At 39.4% G+C, this 16029-nt stretch overlaps 1 long non-coding RNA gene across 1 annotated transcript in view; it reads left to right on the forward strand.

Annotated features, from left to right (window-relative positions):
- Gm41228 overlaps window positions 1-5804 on the forward strand; it is a 63774-nt gene extending 57970 nt beyond the window's left edge. Inside the window, exons 2-3 of the long non-coding RNA XR_874888.1 lie at window positions 2556-2711; window positions 5776-5804. This is a non-coding gene — a long non-coding RNA (predicted gene, 41228). The remainder of the gene's footprint in view (window positions 1-2555; window positions 2712-5775) is intronic.
- Window positions 5805-16029: the final 10225 nt, after the last annotated feature.

Genomic DNA, 16029 nt, shown 5'->3' on the forward strand with positions numbered 1-16029 from the left:
GAAGGCATGTAACTGACTGACACTTATGTGGTAAACATGGTCAGCATCACTAATCTATCATGAGATAAATGTAGTATAAAACCATATTACCAACCTCCTAGCTCCAATTAAAATTCTTATTATAGAAAAGAACAATGATAACAAGTCCTGGTGGGGGAGGGACAAAAAATAACCTTGCACACTGTTGACAGACATACAAGTCAGCGCAGCCATCATGAACAATAGTTTGGAGACTAACCAACACCAATAGGACAGAAGTATCATATGATCCAGCAACTCGCCCACTAAGAAAGAAATAAAATCAGTATTTCAAAAGGACATATGCATTCTCTATTCATTACACCACGATTCACATTTGCCAAGATAAGGGATGGACTTAAATGCCCTCCAACAGATTAACAGATGAAATATGGCATATGCCTATGGAGAAGTACTAGCCAGGAACCCAGACTGTGGCTCAAGTCTTTGCACTGCCAGGATGGGAACCTGAGGTCAGATCCTCAGAAACATACATAAGGCTGCATAGGCAGGATGACTCCCTAGCTTCAAAAAAAATAGAATCAGAGCATCACAAACCAAGCTGTTTAGAGGGAATTGCCATAGACATAAGCTCTGAGATTGATTGGGAGAGCCTGCCTCAGTGAACAAGGTAGAAGAGTGATAAAGATGATTACTGATATCAATCTCAGTCTACACACATGCACACACACACATGCACATGTACTCACAAACATGCATACACACACAAAACATGCATATACACACATGCACACACTCACAAACATGCATACACATACAAACATGCACACACAATCAGGCATACATACATGCACACACATGTGTACATACATGTCCACACACAATACATGCATGCATACACATACAGTACATACACAAACACATTCGCCCAAACACATGCAAAACCATGTATTGCATAAATATATAACATGTACCAAAAATGGAAAAAAGAAAAGAAAGAAAATAAAATTATGTGATTCTCATAATGCAAAGTGAAAAAAAAAGAAAGAAAGAAAGCTCAAAACAGAAAATGAAGTGATGTGTGACTGAACTTATTTGTGAAATCTAAAAAGGCTGATAACCTAGAAAAATCAAGTAGTAGTTACCAGAGACTGTAAAGGGCATGTGGTAGAGGGGGATTAATAAAGATGTTCAAGCACAAAATTACAGCTAGGAGAAACACAATCTGGTGCTCTACTGAATGTAGTTAACATACCTAGAAAACAGATTTTCTATTTTCATGACAAAGAAATAATAAATACCCAGGTGATAAGTGTGCTTAGAATTCTACTTCACCCATCCTCTAACATGTATGTGTATCAGATGTCTCACAGTGCCACACCCATCCTCTAACATGCATGTGTATCAAATGTCTCACAGTGCCACCGAAATATAAAGAAGTGCTATGCGTCATTTAAACACCTGCTCAGAGTTGTACTGGGATACAGTCAGATCCATATGTGTAGCTGCTTTGCCAGCACCATGAGCTTGATTGCACAGAGACTGAATGGCTTACAAAGTCAAATATCAGCTTCTAGCCCATCACAGAAAACGTTTATAGATAGTTGATTTGTGTTACAGACACTTTAATTTCTCCCTTGTATTTTTCATCCCTTCTGACGAGAAGAATACATGATAGATACACTACATGATAGCAAGGCAAATGTACATTTTATTCTTTAACAGAGGTTGGAGAACGCACTTTAAGATGAATGGTTCTTACCAGATTTAGTTTAGTCTTCAGCTATGGATAAATAGCTTAGAATGGAAGCTATAAGATTAGTAGTTATGTCACTAATATTTATTTTTAGCATGTATTACATTTTAGTCAGAAATAAAAGCTCAGTTTCTCAGGAGCCTGAAGCAGGAGGATGGCAAGTTTGAACTAAGCTGAGGAGTCTATTAAAAAAAAAAAAAAAGGCAAGAACAATTTTTAATTTGTTGTTGTTGTTTTGGGTATTTTTTGTTTTTTATCTTTTTTTGTTGTTGTTTGGTTCTGATTTATTACTGTTGTTGTTATTTGATTAGTTGGTTGGTTTGGTTCCATTTGGATGTTCCAGACAGGATTTCTCTTTGTAGCCCTAGATGTCTTGGAACTCACTCTATAGATCATCCTGGCCTCGATCTAACAGGGATCTGGCTGCCTCTGCCTCCCAAGTGCTGGGATGAAAGGTATGTGCCACCACTGAGCAGCTAAAAACATTAAGAACAATTTTCAAAAGCATCATCAGAGGGATTCGGTTCCCCTCTGGCAGCAGCCTTGCTCCTTAGAAAGCAAAGGCCTTGTAATTCGAAGTGGAGAGAAAGGGCAGCTGCTTTCGTGGTGAGAATAAGAACCTCCCGCCCCGCCCACTTTTAGACCTGCAAGAGTTTCCTGCTTGGGTACATCCAGAGAAGAATACACATAGCATCCAGCGGTGGCAGTAGGACCATAAACTAATGCAGAATAAGTATTCAAGTTGTAGCCATGGGCATCAGAGGTCACATTAGGAACCAGGCAGAGAATCCTCACAACACTTTGTGTTTGGTTTAATAAGGATTTAGGGTCCGGTTCATATGCGGAAGAAACTAGTGACACTGGACTCTGTGGTGCCTGTAATGATGAACAGGAGCGTGGTGTGGAGCAAAGGCACGGCGAGAACCCAGCGAGAACTCTGCTGGCACAGCAGCTCGACCGTGGACTGTGCGTGAAGGTGAAGTTCAAGTGAGAATCACAGTTCTCTAACTTCATAAGCCTTTCAGGTTGAGTCTTTTGCTTTTTCTTATCTTTGTTGTTGATTTGTTTGTTTATTCGTTCATTCTGTTGGTTTGTTTGGTTTTTGGAAACAGGGTTTCCGTGAGTAGCCCTTGCTGTCCTTGAACTTGCTCTGTAGACCAGTCTGACCTTGAACTCACAGAGATCTGCCTGACTCTGCCTCCCAAGTGCTGGGATTAAAAGCATATGACATCACCATTCAAAAGATTAAGTCTTTTTCAAACTGGAAACTTAAGGAGTCTTTCCTCCATCTCCCTGCAACCACTCTGTGCCATCCCTACAATCACAGGCTTTTTTTTTTCCCAACATAATATTTTTATTGATTATTTGGGAATGTCCCATTATGTACCCTCGTCACACTTCCCAGTCCTCCAAGGTCCACTCCCCCCACCCCGCCTCCGTATGACCACCCCAAGCCCCCCAAACGAGTCCATATTTGTTGCCCATATTCTTCCTGGTGCATGGTCAAACTCTTAGTGGCCAGCCTCTTAAAGAAAACTGAGTCCTTCCCAACCTACACTCCAGCCAGAAGCCATCAGTTGTGGAGAGCTACACTTTACCATGGCTCAATCGTTAAATGCCAAGTTCACAACCAAAAATCTGAGTTGTGTTTGGTTTGGTTTGGTTTAGTTTGGTTTGGTTTGGGTTGGGTTGGGTTGGGTTGATTCTTATTTTGTATCCTTCCACTCAAAGACTCCACGCAGATCAATAACTACCAGATCTGTTTGGGAACAAAAGAAAAATTCAAGTTCCATCACTACAGGGTTTTTGTTGTTGTTCTTGTTTTGCTCAGTGCTTTCTTTCTGGTTCATAGTAGAGAAAGACAAGGCACCTTGCTAAGAAAAATGACACTAGAAATCAACACTACCTCCCTTGGTGGGGGGGGGGCGGATTAATAAACAGTAAAGTCAGAAAACTATAAAAGTCCTTAGCATAATGTCTGTAATGTCTCTCACATGGTAGCATAGGACAGCTGTTATTATAATTATGTATATAACAAAAAAATCAAAGGAGTTAAAATGAATTTTCCAGAAAACATAGACATATAGTAGACAGATTATAAGAAACTGTGTGTCAAGTAGAGTTATCTAATCTTTTTCTGAAGGTAAGATGAAACTTTTGGAAATTTTTAAACAATGAAAAAAAATTTTAAGAAGACCTTTTCCTGACTGATGAGAAGACTAAGAAGTTAAAAACATTGGCTACTCTTCCTGGGGTCCTGAGTTCAATTCCCAGTAACTGTATGGTGCCTCAACCATCTGTAAGGGATCTGATGCCCTCTTCTAGCGTATAGGTGTAGATGTAGGCATAGCACACATACATTAAAAAATGAATAAATGTTTTAAACATTTTTCAAAGTAGTAGAAGAAAAAAAGAAGGAGGAGGAACAGGAGGAGGAACAGTAAGATGAGGAGGAAGAGGAGGAGGAGAAGGAGAAAGGAGGAGGAGGAGGAGGAAGAGGAAGGAGGAGGAGGAGGAGGAGAAGAAGAAGAAGAAGAAGAAGAAGAAGAAGAAGAAGAAGAAGAAGAAGAAGAAGAAGAAGAAGAAGAAGAAGAAGAAGAAGACCTTTCCCATAGTGTAAAAAACAAATTGGGGTGTGCCTTAGGATGTTATTGCTGTGAAGTAACACCATGACCACTGCAACTCTTATGAAGGAAAGCATTTAACTGGGGCTGGCTTACAGTTTCAGAGACTTAGTGCATTACTGTCATGGTGGGAAACATGGCAGTGTGCAGCCAGACATGATGCTGAAGAGGCAGTTGAGAGGTCTACAACTCGATCCGAAGGCAGCAAGAAGAGACTGTGACACACTGGCCAAACTTGAGCTTTTCAGACTCCAAAGTCAGGCCCCAGTGACACACTTCCTCCAATAAGGCCTTACTTCCTACCACTGCCAATCCCTATTGGCCAAGCATGAGCCTATGGAGGTCAAACCTATTCAAACAACACAGAGTGGAATTGTAGAAAATCAGAGCAATAAAGAGTAAATGACATGGGGCTAGAGAGAGGACTCAGTAATTAAAAGTATTGGCTGTGGATCCCTGGATATGGCAGTGTCTAGATAGTCCATCCTTTCATCTCAGCTCCAAACTTTGTCTCTGTAACTCCTTCATGGGTGTTTTGTTCCCAATTCTAAGGAGGGGCATAGTGTCCACACTTTAGTCTTCATTATTCTTGAGTTTCATGTGTTTAGCAAATTGTATCTTATACCTTGGGTATCCTAGGTTTTGGGCTAATATCCACTTATCAGTGAGTACATATTGTGTGAGTTTCTTTGTGAATGTGTTACCTCACTCAGGATGATGCCCTCCAGGTCCATCCATTTGCCTAGGAATTTCATAAATTCATTCTTTTTAATAGCTGAGTAGTATTCCATTGTGTAAATGTACCACATTTTCTGTATCCATTCCTCTGTTGAGGGGCATCTGGGTTCTTTCCAGCTTCTGGCTATTATAAATAAGGCTGCTATGAACATAGTGGAGCATGTGTCCTTCTTACCGGTTGGGACATCTTCTGGATATATGCCCAGGAGAGGTATTGCTGGATCCTCCAGTAGTACTATGTCCAATTTTCTGAGGAACCACCAGACTGATTTCCAGAGTGGTTGTACAAGCCTGCAATCCCACCAACAATAGAGGAGTGTTTCTCTTTCTCCACATCCTCGCCAGCATCTGCTGTCACCTGAATTTCTGATCTTAGCCATTCTGACTGGTGTGAGGTGGAATCTCAGGGTTGTTTTGATTTGCATTTCCCTGATGATTAAGGATGTTGAACATTTTTTCAGGTGCTTCTCTGCCATTCGGTATTCCTCGGGTAAGAATTCTTTGTTCAGTTCTGAGCCCCATTTTTTAATGGGGTTATTTGATTTTCTGAAGTCCACCTTCTTGAGTTCTTTATATATGTTGGATATTAGTCCCCTAACTGATTTAGGATAGGTAAAGATCCTCTCCCAATCTGTTGGTGGTCTTTTTGTCTTATTGACGGTGTCTTTTGCCTTGCAGAAGCTTTGGAGTTTCATGAGGTCCCATTTGTCAATTCTCGATCTTACAGCACAAGCCATTGCTGTCTCTTGTGAGACTATGTCGGGGCCTGGCAAACACAGAAGTGGAGGCTCACAGTCAGCTATTGGATGGATCACAGGGCTCCCAGTGGAGGAGCTAGAGAAAGTACCCAAGGAGCTAAAGGGATCTGCAACCCTATAGGTGGAACAACATTATGAACTAACCAGTACCCCGGAGCTCTTGACTCTAGCTGCATATGTATCAAAAGATGGCCTAGTCGGCCATCACTGGAAAGAGAGGCCCATTGGACATGCAAACTCTATATGCCCCAGTACAGGGGAACGCCAGGGCCAAAAAAATGGGAATGGGTGGGTAGGGAAGTGGGGGGGGGGGAGTGTATGGCGGACTTTTGGGATAGCATTGGAAATGTAATTGAGGAAAATATGTAATAAAAAATATTAAAAAGAAATATATTGGCTGTTCTTCCAGAGGACCCGGGTTCAGTTTCCAGCACCTATATGACCACTGACAACCATCTATAACTCCAGTCTCAGGAGCATCTAATATCTTCCTCTGGCCTTCATGACCTCTGTAGTCACATGGTACACAGACAAATGCATTCAGGCAAAACTCCCATACACATAAAAAATAAATGAGACAAACTTTTTAAAATAGGTGGCAGAAGTAGTTGAGCAACTCAAGAAAAGAGAAAAAGCACAAAAAGAGAAAATGCTGCGTGAGTAGAAAAATCTTACTGATATGTAATGCTTTACCAAGAAAGCCCATGCTATCTCCTTTTCTCAAGGTGCTTTAGAAGGAAATGGAGCCACCTTTGTTTGGTAGCTTGGCCTTGAATTCATGATCTCAACAGAAAAAAATAAAAGCAGAAAATAGCACAGTATGTATAAACTTTTAATTGTGCATGTATTTTATCTTTATGTGTCTATATATAGTTGTTCAGACTTTCTCCTGATCTCCTTTAAATATACTATGATTCTCTGCCCAGGATTTTTTTTTTCCAATCATGTCCTCATTATGTCCCATCACTTTGTGACAATGACATTGCTGCACAGTGACTTCATGACTGTAAGGAAACAATATGAGTTTACAGCTGAAAAAATGCTATAATTGCAAGCATAAATTATGGCTGCTGTCAAGACAACAGACATTAGCACAGTCGCTTTGCACATATTGCAGAAATGGGTTAGGTTTACGTTACCTGAAATCATTGTGAACTTTGAGTGTTTTCTCCACAAATAATCCATTAAAAACTTATTTCATCTTCTTAAACAAATAAACTAGATGAATCACTCTGTTTTCCCCCTTTTCTACGTCTTTTTTTCCCCTGACATATGCCCCCCTGCTATTAAAAAGATGCTACAAGAGTGTACTAAAAACTATTGGAAGAACTATTAATGTAAGCTAGGTTGCATTTAATAAAACAAAGAAATTATGAATACCTGTTATTAACAGAAGTCTTTAGTCTTGTCCAGAGCCTGAGAATAATTACCTAACATCTACAAAATGTGGCAATTCATCTACCATCTGCTAACTAAACTCTTAGCCATACCAATTCTTTAATCGGGTAAGGGTTTAGTCATAGGAATTTTAACTAGACATGTTTGTGTCTAGAATGAAGGGCCCCACAAACAGAGCCACAGCAGAGAGCTGTGTTCAGACGTGCATGTTCACTGTGTTGGCAGGAGCTAAGATAGAAATCCATGGTTATCTGTGGAACTAGTATGGATGAAATCTAAGGTTATCTCCCACTTAGAGGTTTTCTGATCTATAGAGCAATCATGTGCACACCTTGAAAACATTGTGACTGCAAAGATAACAAATAACTCACCCCCAAAAAACTACAAAATTTTCTCTTATGTGCATAAATTTACCAATATCTGCATGTCTGGAAGGAAGTTCATGTAGGGGTATGTTTAAACATACCAATATCTGCATGTCTGGAATTAAGTCACTGTAGGAGTATATTTAAAGATACCAATATCTGCATGTCTGGAATTAAGTCAATGTAGTATATGTTTGAATATATATACTTACTTGTTCTGTAGATTCTTGAGTATTTTCTGTATTTGCATCACTATTAGAAAAGGTACATATAAAATACATGTAAAATACATACATATAAAAATATGTACAATATAAATACGTACATATAAAATAAATTTATGATTTGTCAATGTTCTACAGCCTTTAAATATATCTTACTCTATAAATGTAAAAAGAAAATATAGTTAGGAGCCTTAATTCCTTCTTTTAAAAAGATTTACTTATTTATTATATGTAAGTACACTGTAGCTGTCTTCAGACACTCCAGAAAAGGGTGTCAGATCTCATTACAGATGGTTGTAAGCAACCACATGGTTGCTGGGATTTGAACTCAGGACCTTCAGAAGAACAGTCGGTGTTCTTAACCATTGAGCCATCTTTCCAGCCCCCTTAATTCCTAATTATGCTAGAAAAATCTTTCCCTGTTTTCCAGACCCTAAGAACTACAGTAGGAGGACAGTTGCTCTAGTGAGTTACAATATAAGGAAACACTAATTTTACTAAACACTAAAATATTATATATTTTCAAAAATATTTTCTATATATTTTGCATCCATATGAACTCTACTATGTATTTCATACTTATTAAAGATTTTTGCAAACCAGAAACTAAGCAGATTAGTCTCATCAAACACAAAGAAATACTTTCCTAGCGTTGAGCTGCAGATTTATTCCTGAATTCCTTTCTTCACCTCCACAGAATCTGCATATGTGATAAACAAGTACACTTCTTTGATGACTGATTTGCCTGTTTACCAAACATGAGGTCTAATTTCTGTTAAAATATTTTTCAATGTTTTTAATGAATTTTAATAAAGGTTTATCAGGCACTTGTTATGGTGCAGAACTTTTATTAAATTCTGTGATCCATAAAACGTTTTTTTTTTTTTGAATGACACGTAGTTTAGTTTTTCATTTAGAGGCTATAAAAGTGTTCACAAAAGTTATGTTGGAAAAAAAAGTGATTGAAAGTGCTAAAACACTGTACAGAATATAAAATCCTTTCATAGACTTTTTATGACACATGAAACATGAGTCTTAAAGGTTTAATGTTACTGACTTTTATACAAGGCTTTTTAATTCTTGATTCCAGTTATGGTTCTGCAAATGAACTGTGACATTAAAAGGAATCCGGCTGGAACTGCCTGGGCTTTCTTTCTAGATGAGCTCTGACTGGCCATCGAAGGCTTGCCCTGAGACCCACCCCGCCCACAGCTGATTAACACTCCCTTGCTTTTGTGGAGCAGAGGAGTGAGCCTGCCTGACAGAGTCCCTCCTACCTCAACTCAGTATTAATGTAAGGGAGGTCAGAGGATTACCAGGAGCAAATATGAAGTGTGAAACATTGCTACGACTTCATCCTTGTTTCCTTAATACTGTACACCGTTTACGGCTGTAATTGGGATGCTGCCTTGGTGAACTACAGAGGCAGCACTGCTGTGTCTGTCCCATTAAAATAATGGATAGAAATTCACTTTGACTCTACCTTTGGGGATTTCAAGTTAGCGAGCTGACCCGAATTCTGTGCAGAAGACAAATTCATGATTTCTGGTGAAGCATTAGATTAAGCCAAATGAAGTTGCTTCTTTCTTTTCTTTTTTGTCAGTTAAAACAATAGAAGCTTTCAGTTGCGTGGGACTCAACAGTTCACAGCACTTGCAATGACTAGTCTATAGACTGTTTAATATCCTAGAAGAATTACACTGTACCAGCTGGATTTGTGTGTCAGCTTGACACAGCTGGAATCATCACAGAGAAAGAGGCCTCGGTTGTGGAAATGCCCCACCCCCACCCCTGTGAGATGCCCCAGCTGTTGGGCATTTTCTCAATTAGTGATCAATAAGGGAGGGCCCAGCCCATTGTGGGTGGTGCCATTCCTAGGCTGGAAGTCCTGGGTTCTAAGCAAGCCAGAGGAAGCAAGTCAGTTGGCAGCACTTCTCCATGGCCTCTGCATCAGCTCCTGCCTCCACTTTCTGGTACTACTAGACTCTGGACAGCAATATTTGTTCTGAAGCTCACTAAGAGAGCATCCACAGTTACAGCAGTAGGCAATGTGTGTACAGTGTTATAGACAGGTTGAGAAATAGTAATTATTCAAGTTTTACATGAAAAGCTTGGAATCCATGTACTTTTCCAACATTAATCACTAGTATACTCCAAAATGGTGAAATGAGTGCCTGTGCTGTCGCCTGCAGTCTCAGCTTATCCGTCAATTTTAATAATCCTTTTTTCTTATTTCAAAGTCATTTTAATGAGAAAAGGGGTATCCTGTGATTTCTCAAAATGAATCACAACTTAATATCTTTTGTGTAACCAAAAAGCTGCTTAAATAGTATAATCCTATGTCCTTGTTATTTGTGACCTTCTAATGAGAATCATGTGATTCTAATTTAGCAAAATTAATGAAATAGTTTCTTTGTCTGTGCATATTAGCAGTAGCTCCTGTAAACTGAAAGTGCGTAAACGGTACGGTTCTTTTAATGTACTTCAGAAGTTATGGAAAGATGTATTTTGGTTCATTACTATATAGTACATTAAAGACATATTTTCATTAACTTACATGATTTTATAAATCATCTGTTTGTGGCTTAGTTTATTATAAATGCTGTCTGTGAGACATTAAAACTGCATTTCAGCTGGAAGCGTCTGTGTTGCAGCTATTCATTAAGACAGATTTGCTGTTCTCTTATGTATTCTAAATTAATAAACTTTTACTCAATTGCCAAATGATTTCTATACTATATGATCTTTGAATATTACTTCTCTATCTATTACCCAAGAGGTGAGCAATACAAAATTCCGAGTACTAAGTCCTCTAAAGCTAAGAGCTAACAAGCAAAAATCCTCCCTGACACTCGGGAAACCATGAGCAATCTTCCCAGAGGGAGAAGACCCTGAAATTTATAGAGAGAAATCTCAGCACGCCAGTGGATAGACAAGAGCCATTACTAGCTATAGAAATCTAAAGACAGTTTTGGGAACATCAAACATCACTAATTTAGAAAGGAGAAAAAATAAGCTAAAAAACTTATAAAACCTATATTTAAAAGGCTATTTCTGAACAGCTGATATTTTCTTTTTTTCTCTTTTTTTAATATTTTCTTTAAAATCATACTTTAATTTTTTTGTACTTGTTGCATTTTTTTCATCTTTCAGGCATATTTATCTGTCTACTGCTTACTTTGTTTTTGATTTTTAAACTAAGAGGAGTAGAATGAGCCTGAGACACAAGGGTTGCTCATACTTCAGGGAGTACAGAGAGTCAGGTGATCTCTGCATCCTATGGCCATCAGCAACTACAGCTGGAATGGTGGAGCCACCAGCCAGAAGAGATGCGGCATAGGAGAGACACCTAACGTGCTTTGGAATTTGCTTGCATCAAGGGCTTCACATAACCTAGTGTTTGGGTCTCCCTTCTCTCTGGGGCCTTAGGCCACTGCCCATGGCAACGAAGAGAGCAGAATTGACAAACAGGGTGTAGGACAGCCTGTAAGTAGAAACAGCAATGGAGATATTCTGGGATCGGTTTTGGGGAGACAGATCAACTTTATTTGGGGTGCTTCAAAGGTTTGGGAATGGGAGTAGGGAATATCCAGGGTGGGCAAAGGTCATTGGCTGAAGGCTAAGGTCTCATTAGCATCGGGAGGCATTTCAGGAATCTCCAGTACTTGCTGAAAGAGTTCTTATCAGGAGAAAGAAAGCTGAACCCATAATCTCACCAAGACTACTTGATATTCCGAAGGTAAAGGGTGTGGGAGTTTCTGAGCTCCCCAGGCTAGGTCAGAGAAGGAGAAACCCTGCTGACAAAGGGACTCCACCATTTCGCACTGAGCTTGGGGGCTTTCCAGGAAGGTCAGACTTTGACCATAGCAGCAAGGTTTCTCTACACTAGTAATGTCAGCTAACGGATGTCTCACTGTTTCTCTGCTACCACAGCACAATCTAGCTTGTCTGGTGACACTGCAGATAAGCCTTGATCATTTAGCACCATTCCCTGTTTCTCCCTCTTAAGCGCTCACTGCCGTGTAAGTCGGTGCACGAGTGTCTTTTGCCTTCCTCTTTTAAGCTCAACTGTGAAGTTGCTATGATAACACTAATACAGCATCTGAATGGTGCCCCTTTCCAAAATATCAATCTAACCAAACGTCAAGGAAATCGTCCTATGTCTGGAGTCCAGCCATGTCAGTCACCTACTTGGAAGCGTCGCAGGGCTTATGATGCACGGTCATTTCCTCTAAAACCTTCCAGAATACTTACCATAGGAACCTCATCATTCCTTGGACACCTCGAATTGCTCACCTATTCCTTCGTGCCTGCCATTAACTCTGACTTGACAGTATGCTTCTCTTTCTCAGCTTGGCAAACCCTTGTGATGAGGCACTTCCTCGCATAAACCTGATGGCATGAACCACAGCCACTACTCACCCTCTGTTATGACAGTGGCAATGACTGGTATTTACTGAGGGCTTATTTTCGAGGCAGCATTTCTCTGTGTAGCCCTGGCGGTCCTGGAACTCACTCTGTAGACAAGGTTGGCCTTGAACTCCTAGATCTGCCTGTCTTCTTCTGCCTCTTGAGTGCTGGGATTAAAGGCATGCGCCACCACGGCCCAGCTGAGGGCTTATTTCCTTACCAGGCACTTAAACATATTCTATATAGATTATTCCATTTAATTATCACACAGACATACAAACTGTTAAATGCCCAGGGCCCAAGACTACACCCATTTTATACATTGGGAAGCAAAGGTTTCGGGTGAAGAGTCAGAAGGTTTTATGTAACTATTAAGTGATTGAATAAGAACTTAAAATGTTTGGACATTTCAATTCCTGACTTGGTGTGTGATCATTGTCTTCTTTTGGCCTGGCATACTACCATCCCCTCCAGCTCCCTTTCCTACCTTTTCTCTTGTTATCCCCAATAACCTAGCTGTATTGGGCATACTTAACCCATACTCCCTCATTGGAAAGACCCCTTTTTAGTTGTCAAGTTCACTTTTGCATGATCCTATTCAATATTATACTTCTTAGTTCATTATTTCACTCATATATGAATGAGTATACAAATACATTAATATTTCACTCTTATATGAATGAGCATGTATACAACAGAGAATTTAAATCTCAAGAACTACAATGACATTTACTACTAATTTTTTTATTTCAAAGCTTAAGAACTTAGGGTGTAACATCTCCAATCAAACCATTTCTCTTGCTGTTTCCTAAAAACATGCAATAGTTACATAATAAAATGAATAGCAACAAAAATAATGATTAAATAGTACCACTCACTATATAGTAAAATCTCATTTTGTGTCTTATAGTAATTTATTTATTTCTCACCCAAACTCTACAGAATAGATGTTATTATTATTCTCTTTATAGATGAGGGGACTGAAAAATTTTGAGATTAAGCAACTTACTTAAAGTGGTGCAACTCATGAAAGTAAGGGACTAAAGTTGTCTTCAAACTCCAAGGCATCTCACTTTAGGGTACTCTAAAATAACTTTGGAGTTCTTATATACTCTGATTTCATGTCTGCCTAGGGAATAGTTCTTCTCACAGTGGGCTAGAACTCCTCACATCAACTAATTTAAGACAATGCCCACAGACACGCCCACAAACCAAACCATTGTAGACAATCTTCCATTGAGACTCTTCTCAGTCGATTCTAGATTGTGTCAAATTGACAATTAAAGCTCATCACCCAACTATATTTTTATAAGAAGTAAAAGTGGCAAAAAGATACTGCATAGAAGCTAAATGGACTTCTGAGGACATTAGAGAGTCACCATGACATTCGATACACTCTGACACTGCCTTAGTGAAGTGCAGTCCACTCATGAGCTGTTTCCTGCCCTATTATATTTATAACATAGTTCCTGCTTGGATCCTGCCTCAATATTTATATTTTGATGCCTTTGATCTCATATAGAGGTTGAAAGGATCATAAAGTTAACATTATTATTTTGTTAATTGCTTAATGTTATATTAATCATATACTTATATATAAATATTGTTTCTCATAATACTTTGAAGGCCTTGTAATAGATCAGGGAAAATTAAGAAGCATGCAATAGAAAAGGTACATGCCATAAAAGGGAAAGGTTCAGAAAGTCGCTAAGTGGAGCTAGAAATAGAAGCTAATATTTCTGCTTTGTAAAGTAAGTAGAATTTGAGTAGGAACTTGATGTAGGAAGAAGATTTCATCAACTGATACAAAGAGAAATGTAAATCTGGCCAAGGGCAAAAGGGTGGCAGGTAGACACAGGGCAGACCCAAAGAACAGATGGGCTGCTAGCTGGATCAGGAGGGATATTCTCTGAGACTCTTCACACAGGTCTTGTGATAGCAAGGTGAGAAAGTAAATGGAATTCTTTAGGAACTATATAGTAATGAACCTTTAGGGAAGATGCTTTTTGGCAAAGTGTCTAAAAGATTCCAGAGTCCAGAAATTAGGAGTCTCCTGTTACACCTCATCAAAAAATTGAGAGATGATAGGGACTTAAAGGGAACAGAGACATGGGGACTCATTCTGAAGACAGTATGGCAATCAAAGCTCTACGATTTATAAGAAATTGTGTGTTTTCAGCAGCCATCAATATTTCAGTCTCTGTTCTTTCTGGACTACTAATGGTTTTACCCAAAATAGAAAACACACAGGAACCTGCTATAATAGAAGCTTCTTAAAATATATACATATATGAAGGAAATCTAAATGGAGTCAACAAATATTGGAGGATACAAAGCCCTCAACTAGACATTTCTCTCCACCAAATGAAACCTCCAGTACCAGGGATAAGTCTCATGTAATACAGTTGTTGGCCAAAGGGGCCCCATAGAAATCCCTACATGGTTAAGAGATTGCCAAGACGATTGGCTGCTCTTCACAGACTGATGATAATGTCGCACTTCTGAAGACAACACCTACAGATCTCATTGAACATGGAGAAGGCAAGCTGGTGCCTAACTGAGGCTTTACCCCTATTGACTAGTATTCATGATAGTGGAAGGTACTCTGAATGAGAAATGAAGTGAAAGTTCTCTTAAGGAGAAATGTAAGCACTAACCCAGCTACATACCTTTTGATCTACAACAGTGACCTGACTGCATGGTACACTGGTATAACAGTGGCAAAGAGTTGTGGGAATAACCAACTGCTATCTGATTGGATATAAGGCCTGCCCAATGAGATGGAATGCATGCCTGACACTGCTTAAGTGGCCAAGAGCCTGAGACTTAAGAAGCCATGGGACTAACATAAAATTAATATGATTGCTCTTCTAAAGGAACATAGCAGTAAAATCACTCGTCAAACATTCTGCTACATCCATAGACCAGAGTCTCATTCAGTCATCACCTTACTCCTATTATAGATGGGAAGCAATAGGTGCCCACTACTGGACAATGAGAAGAAAGTGCAAGACTTTGGAGCACTCAGTCTTAGATGGGGTATCTTCATTCAACCCCTCTTCTCAGGACTCAAGGAACTCTGGGAAAAAAAGGCAGAGAGGTTGTAAGAACAAGAGGGATTGGATGACATCAAGGAAGCAGTGTCTTTCAGACACAACAGGACTGATACAAATACAAACCCACACTGATTGTGGCAGTAAGAACAGGGCCAACACAGGTTCGTGCTAGGCAGGGTCCCATTGTTAAGAGTGGGAAATGGACATGAGCTTCCATCCCTGAGCAAGAAGCTATCACCAATTGGTCACTGCTCACAAAGGAAAAATGAGTTTCCTCTAATGGAGTCTCTCATTGGATATTTAAAACACATTTAAGCATAGATCCCATTCCCTGCAGTAGATGACTAACACAAAATGAACTTAGTGTTATTTTTCTAGACTTTTGGCTTTATATTGCTTTGTTTGGGCGTTTTCTATCTTACCAGCCTTGTGCATGTATAATATAGTCTCCAGTCTTGTGGGTATTTATTTATTTATTTATTTATTTATTTATTTATTTATTTATGTGAGTACACTGTAGGTATACAGATGGTTGTGAGCCTTCATGTGGTTATCATGAATTGAATGGACCTCTGCTTGCTCTGGTCAACCCCACTCACTCTGGCTGGCCCTGCTAGCTCTGGTCAATGCAGCTCACTCAGTCCCTGCTCTCTCCGGCCCAAAGATTTATGTTATTATACATAAGTACACTGTAGCTGTCTTCAGACACACCAGAAGAGGG

This window comes from Mus musculus, chromosome 14 (genome assembly GCF_000001635.26).
Source record: "Mus musculus strain C57BL/6J chromosome 14, GRCm38.p6 C57BL/6J".
Lineage (NCBI taxonomy): Eukaryota > Metazoa > Chordata > Mammalia > Rodentia > Muridae > Mus > Mus musculus.